General features: G+C 39.6%; 1 protein-coding gene across 1 annotated transcript in view; it reads right to left on the bottom strand.

Moving 5' to 3' along the window:
- igsf9bb (immunoglobulin superfamily, member 9Bb) overlaps positions 1–7,500 on the bottom strand; it is a gene marked incomplete at both ends in the record, with an annotated part of 37,665 nt that overhangs the window by 9,234 nt on the left and 20,931 nt on the right.

The raw sequence follows: 7,500 nt of genomic DNA, 5'->3' as shown, positions 1-7,500 counted from the left end.
TCCGCCAAATCCAAGGAACCGCATTTTCTCTGTCCCTCTCAATTCAACTTTGAAAAAGAATAAGAGGAACCGTATTTCTCTGTCCCTCTCAATTCAACTTTGAGAAAGAATAAGAGTAACTACAGTTTCTAACCTAGCTACCGTATTTCCACTTCGTTAAGGTGAGTTGAATGGCAGCATTTTCAGTGTACTGACTGAAATTTTAATGGAAACTGATAGTTTTAGCCGTAGCAGCTAACGTCTCCCATCCATGGGAGTATCCACTGGCAGTTTCAGCTAGCCGTAACAGGGGATAATTTTCCTTAATTCAAGTTGTGAAGTAAACCTTTGAAGTAATTCATGAATTTAGTTGTGTGGATATAGTGGGTTAAGGCTTGTATTCCTACTACGGTAACGTTAGCTATCCTAGCTGTGTTAAGCAGCTGTAATATCTGAGTACGGGGCTAAACGTAAGCTACCTAGACCTATACGTTGTAGATATGCAAAAGTAGCTTATACTGAAAGAATGGTTAACTTGTTAGCTCACCAGTTTATTTTGTTGCTAATGTGGTTGGAGAGGACCGATAGCGTGAGTTAACATTAACCCGTGTCCTGGGAGTAATGATTCATGAGAGACCTTGAACCATTAGGTTACCTGAAAAACGTTTGAGGATACCTGGACACAGCGTAGCTATTGTAGTGTGCTCAGTTTTCGAAAACTAGACTTAAACTAAGAAGGATAACTATGACTAAATGTGACTAAAACTAATATGCATTTTTGTCTTAAGACTGAATCTAAAATAGCTGCCAAAATGAACACTGATAGGGGACCCCTTAATCTGCAATTCATGGTTGCTAGCTCTAATCAGATGTACTAACTAGGCTTATAAGAGAAGACTAACTTTTTATGCCAACGAACACACTAGACCCTTTCACAATAAACGAGCAAACATGAGAGAAAAACAGAGCAAGCACACTCTCGCAGTTCGTTCACGAAACGCATTCTAGTTTATTTATTTATTCCGTACGTTTTTCTTGCAGCTAACTACTCCTCGCCCGATTGAGCTAGAGACGCCATTCAAACACCAAAACGTCCGGCCCGCTCCGGTGCAAGCTGCTATGACTTTTCGTGGCGGTACTCCTTGCCACTCCTTTTTTATTCCTCTTTTTCATCCCCTTTTTTCTCCATAGACTTGCATGGCAGAACTCTGTGCATTATGACATCATAATAGGCTCATTAAACCGGCTTGCACCTGTGCTTCTCACTGATACCTCCGCCAAATCCAAGGAACCGCATTTTCTCTGTCCCTCTCAATTCAACTTTGAAAAAGAATAAGAGGAACCGCATTTCTCTGTCCCTCTCAATTCAACTTTGAGAAAGAATAAGAGTAACTACAGTTTCTAACCTAGCTACCGTATTTCCACTTCGTTAAGGTGAGTTGAATGGCAGCATTTACAGTGTACTGACTGAAATTTTAATGGAAACTGATAGTCTTAGCCATAGCAGCTAACGTATAAAGTAACGTTACGTTAACGTTGGAGACGCCATTTTCCTTAATTCAAGTTGTGAAGTAAACCTTTGAAGTAATTCATGAATTTAGTTGTGTGGATATAGTGAGCTAAGGCTTGTATTTCCACTAAGGTAACGTTAGCTATCCTAGCTGTGTTAAGCAGAGCTATCCTAGCTGTGTTAAGCAGCTGTAACATCTGAGTACGGGGCTAAAGGCTAACTAACACTACGTAACGGGAGTATCCACTGGCAGTTTCAGCTAGCCGTAACGGGGGATCATTTTCCTTAATTGAAGTTGTTAAGTAAACCTGTGAAGTAATTTAGTTGTGTGGATATAGTGGGTGTGGGTTAAGGCTTGTATTCCTACTACGGTAACGTTAACGTTAGCTATCCTAGCTGTGTTAAGCAGCTGTAATATCTGAGTACGGGGCTAAACGTAAGCTACCTAGACCTATACGTTGTAGATATGCAAAAGTAGGTTATACTGAAAGAATGGTTAACTTGTTAGCTCACCAGTTTATTTTGTTGCTAATGTGGTTGGAGAGGACCGATAGCGTGAGTTAACATTAACCCGTGTCCTGGGAGTAATGATTCATGAGACACCTTGAACCATTAGGTTACCTGAAAAACGTTTGAGGATGTACCTGGACACAGCGCGGCTATTGTAGTGTGCTCAGTTTTCGAAAACTAGACTGAAACTAAGAAGGATAACTATGACTAAATGTGACTAAAACTAATATGCATTTTTGTCTTAAGACTGAATCTAAAATAGCTGCCAAAATGAACACTGATAGGGGACCCCTTAATCTGCAACTCATGGTTGCTCTAATCAGATGTACTAACTAGGCTTATAAGAGAAGACTAACTTTTTATGCCAACGAACACACTAAACCCTTTCACAATAAACAAGCAAACATGAGAGAAAAACAGAGCAAGCACACTCTCGCAGTTCGTTCACGAAACGCATTCTAGTTTATTCCGTACGTTTTTCTTGCAGCTAACTACTCCTCGCCCGATTGAGCTAGAGACGCCATTCAAACACCAAAACGTCCGGCCCGATCCGGTGCAAGCTGCTATGACTTTTCGTGGCGATACTCTTTGCCACTCCTTTTTTATTCCTTTTTTTCATCCCCTTTTTCTCTCATTGACTAACATGGGGAAGGTTGAGCCATTGTGACGTCACCCGCTCTATCAGTCCTCTCCATTCAACTGTAGGAATATTAAGAGACACCTTCCAGGGCTCTACAGTCAGTGCGAGTATTTCACTCGAATAAATAGGTACGTGCAAACTTGAAAAATAATTTACAAGCACAGTGTGCGAGTGACAGACAGTTGTCAATACGGCGCCAAAAAGTGAAGCATTCCATTGATTTCACATGGAAACAAGTGACAGGGTCGCGACTCCAGGGTTTTCGACGGGACCAACAGCAGCAGCAGCATAATCATCATCTGGATTTACTGACATTTTCGGTATATATAAACACATAATATCAATTGGTAACTGGTGTGTTGTATCCTGTTTATGTCTGATACTTTATAAACATTTATGTTTTACGTTAACTTATTACACTAGGCAGCAGTATTGTGAAGTAGAGCTAGAAATGGCTTTGCTAGCTCCCATATTGTAGCTCACACCAGCAACTGCTCAATTTAGGACAGAAAGGAGTTTGGTAAATTAGCTTGTAACTGTCAATGATAACTAGTTATTAGAATATATTAGCCAACGTTAAGTTGACTTCAAAGGGGCAGTCGAGTGTTTAGGTTGTGTCAGCTAGCTTGGAAAGCTAGCTAATAATTTTTGATTGAAGCTTCACGTTAGCCTCTGTAAACGTTTAGCTAGCTAACGTTAGCTAACTATGAGGTAGCATATCCCAAGTAACTTGTTGTGACCGATAGCGTGAGTTAACATTAACCCGTGTCCTGGGAGTAATGATTCATGAGAGACCTTGAATCATTAGGTTAACTGAAAAACGTTTGAGGATGTCCACACAGCGTAGCTGTTGTAGTGTGCTCAGTTTTCGAAAACTAGACTGAAACTAAGAAGGATAACTATGACTAAATGTGACTAAAACTAATATGCACTGAATCTAAAATAGCTGCTGAATCTAAAATAGCTGCCAAAATGAACACTGAGATGTATTAATTTTGGCAGCTATTTTAGATTCAGTCTTAAGACAAAAATGCATATTAGTTTTAGTCATAGTTATCCTTCTTAGTTTCAGAAGAGGTTTTTCATGGTTGCTAGCTCTAATCAGATGTACTATAGGCTTATAAGAGAAGACTAACTTTTTATGCCAACGAACACCAATAACTAGAACTAATTTGACAGACTATAAACCAATGTGATACACGTGCTCTCTAGCTATACAGTAAAAGTGTTGCTTACGTTTGATACTAGACCTACAGTCTAACTCTAACTGCATTAAGTCTAACATATAGGCCTATCTTACAATAAACTTTAAGTAAAGCTGGCTATGTAACCGCATTCATTCCAATATTGTTGCAGAGATGTTTCCTTTTACCAAGATAGCAATTTCAACAATTCACTTAGCTCAGTAAGTCAGTATAACGAAACTCTGAGATACCCTCATATGTCTAAACGTCAGTGGAGCCAAAATATAATGGTTGAGCTTGGTTGCTTGCTAAAATATATTGGAAGAAGGCCCCACTACACTGATTGAGTAGATGTAAATACATGTTAATTCATAGGCACTTGTTCTCTCTGTCACAGAGCAAGCACACTCTCGCAGTTCGTTCACGAAACGCATTCTAGTTTTGTTTGCTAGTTAGTGTGCTTGCCCGAAGGGAAGCACAGTATTGTTATCGTCAAGTTGTCTTTATTTATTTATTTATTCCGTACGTTTTTCTTGCAGCTAACTACTCCTCGCCCGATTGAGATAGAGACGCCATTCAAACACCAAAACGTCCGGCCCGATCCGGTGCAAGCTGCTATGACTTTTCGTGGCGGTACTCCTTGCCACTCCTTTTTTATTCCTCTTTTTCATCACCTTTTTCTCTCATTGACTAACATGGTGGAAGGTTGAGCCATTGTGACGTCACACACTCTAGCCAACTGAAATTAGATCAGTTGAGAAAGGAGAAGGCGAAGCTCTCTTAAATGCCATAAGTGGTTAGATAGAGAGTGCAAAATATTAAAACGAATGTAGTGGCAACAGTTTCAGGTACAGTTTATACACCCGCTCTAACAGTGTTAACCTGTTACTGCAGTGGGATATTTCGCCTTAATTTGGAACGATTTGTACTTACACATAATAACACTCAATATCTGAAGTTGTACACAAGATACAAAGATCATTCATATCTTAAATTGAAGAAGACAAATGGGCCAAGACATGCATTCACCTCCTGACTTTTATTTTCATCATTAAGTATCAATTTCAAAGCATCATATACAGAACAAAATGTAAAAAATGTAAAAAACGCCTTTCATTTTTATGTTTGACAGTGTGTGGATGGTTTCAAGGAAAAAAAAAACTGTCATGTCCTATATTTCCTGATTCAACATGTTCCTGAGAAACAAAGTACAAAGTTTGGAGCAGATATCTAAAAATGTCCAGGTGTTGCACAGCAATATCTAAATGGTGCATTCAGGCGTCTCCAAGTGTCCAAAACCTCTCCAAGCTCTCCAAATGCATAAAAAATGTTCTCATTGTATATCATTGTTTTTTTTCGTTGTACAGACATATATAACTCCATTTTAGACTAATATTATAATTTCTTTTGAGATTGGATTGTCTCACTGTTGGAGACTGTGCAGCTGGTAGTAGTGGTGGCGACAGGGGTGGTGGTGGTGGTGGTGGCGACAGGGGTGGGCGTGGGGGTGAGGGTGATACTGAAGCTGGAGCTGGGTCACTGCAAGATAAAAACGTTGGACAATATCAATATTTTGACTGGGTCATGCCTTACAATTGAATGTTGCTTCATGTTATTTACTAAGCTAATGCACAAATATGTAAAATGTAAACATATGTAAAAAACACCATAGTCAAGTTGAAGTGTGATAATAACATAGGCATTATGCATTCAGCATGCATTTAGCAGATGTAAATAAAACATTTCTATGCGATTTGAGGCAAGAAGCAGGTTGTGCTATGTTAGTATGTTGTAACCTACATTGCAGCTACGTGAATACAGCAGCAGCATGCTAACCAATATCCATTACTAACAAACTACATCCCACAATGATAAAAAAAAAATAAAGCACTAAAGAGAATAAGGCATATGCATAGCTTACTGGTATGCACTAAAAAGTAGTTGATTTAAATTACTTACGCATCGAGGATGGCATCGATTCCATTCACTCTTCCGAGTCCATGCTAGTCCATGCTGAGTCCATGCTGAGTCCATGCTAGCATGCTAGTCCATGCTGAGTCCACTGGCTTCCGTCGACGTCTTCATCAAAAATCATCCCATATATTTCACTCATCTGCAATCCTCGTCTTGCCATGATGGATGAGTACAAGGGAGACAAATTGCAGCCAAAAATATGCACAAACAAGCCCTCAGGATCGTGTGGACCAAACCACTTGCTGTGCGCATTTGAAGGTAAACAAAATGGCCCATTTACGCACCGGGAGCGCAGCTGAGACTCTTGAGTTGCGCTTTCAAAAATCTAAACTCCAGGACTGAGCAATCAGGGCAAATGACCTACCTACTTTTTTGTTAGAATCTCTATTATTCGGTAAAACAGGTGTCAATCACTACTGAGAAGTCTTACAAGAAGTGTAAAGTGATATGATAGGACATGCCTGAGCAGCTGCATGATTGAGAGCTGATGCCATTGGTGGTAATGCCTGTCACTCATGACAAACATGTGTTTGACAGCCAATAAAATCCAAAGATTCTGAAAGAGGGGGTCTTAAGCTTTGTAACTATATATAACATCACGTGATAACTTCGTGTAGTGTTGTCAGGAAGAGAGCGAGGAGATCGCCATCAGAAACATACAAGAAAGTGAACGTTTTTTCTCAATGTCGTGAGCAAGTGAATAAACAACTTTATGGACATAACCATGCAGTTCAAGTCTGTTTTTTTAGATGTTTTGAAGGTAAATGAATGTTCTATAACGTTATTTAAGGTACGGATAATGCAGAAACACATTTAAATGGCTTAGTTATGGGAGGAGGCTGCTCCATATGTAAAAAATGAGGATGTGTCATGGTGTGTTTAAAATTTTATTTATTTGTAACGGATGCATGTAGACAACTGAAAATCGGTTTACATATAGTTGGATTACCACAAAAAAATATTAAATGGGAGTTTGAATCATATTTTCAGAAATAGAATTTTCAGGATTTGTTTTGGCGATTTATCCAGTACGGGCCCGCCCGCGGGTCCATTAGGGGGCGTTAAAGCAGTAACAAGTTAACCAGTATGTGAGTAACGTGGGTTTTATTAAGGCATAGCGTGTGTAATGTGTAGCTATTTCATTCCGTTTGTTAACCTTTCCGGCTGTCTGTATACCAGCAGCAGAGCGGAGCATTTTACTCCCATGCCATCTCGGAATGAAATAGCTACACAATACACACGCTATGCTTTAATAAAACTCACGTTTTACGAGACACCAACAGAGGCACAACCGACAAGTCTTACCATTGAAGATCTTTGACGTTCGTTCTGAAACTACATACAGCCATCCAGGTTAATCCATGTCGTTGTGGAGAACGAGAGTTGCATCAATCATATTTCATTAAAACCTCACACTTCTTACATTGGACATATCCACCAGCCTAATTAGAATCTGCATTGTCTACTGAGCAGAAATATCTCCATACAGTAGATTTCCCTTCGTTTAGTATCATTTTAAACTTTCCAGATGACTGTATTGCCCCCGCTCGTCAAGTGATACGTGTCCAAAAACAAGGCTCCTTTGTCTGGATAGCCAGAGCTAGCATAACTGCCATTGAAATCCAATGGTAATGCTACCTAGCTAGGTATGCTAACTGTCGGTATCCATCATTAACTCGTTAATCGTTAACCATCATGTCACT

The sequence above is a fragment of the Sprattus sprattus genome (assembly GCF_963457725.1).
Source record: "Sprattus sprattus genome assembly, chromosome: 1".
Taxonomy (NCBI): domain Eukaryota; kingdom Metazoa; phylum Chordata; class Actinopteri; order Clupeiformes; family Clupeidae; genus Sprattus; species Sprattus sprattus.
The sequence above is the reverse complement of the archived record's forward strand: the minus strand, read 5'-3'. Positions and strand labels throughout refer to the sequence as shown.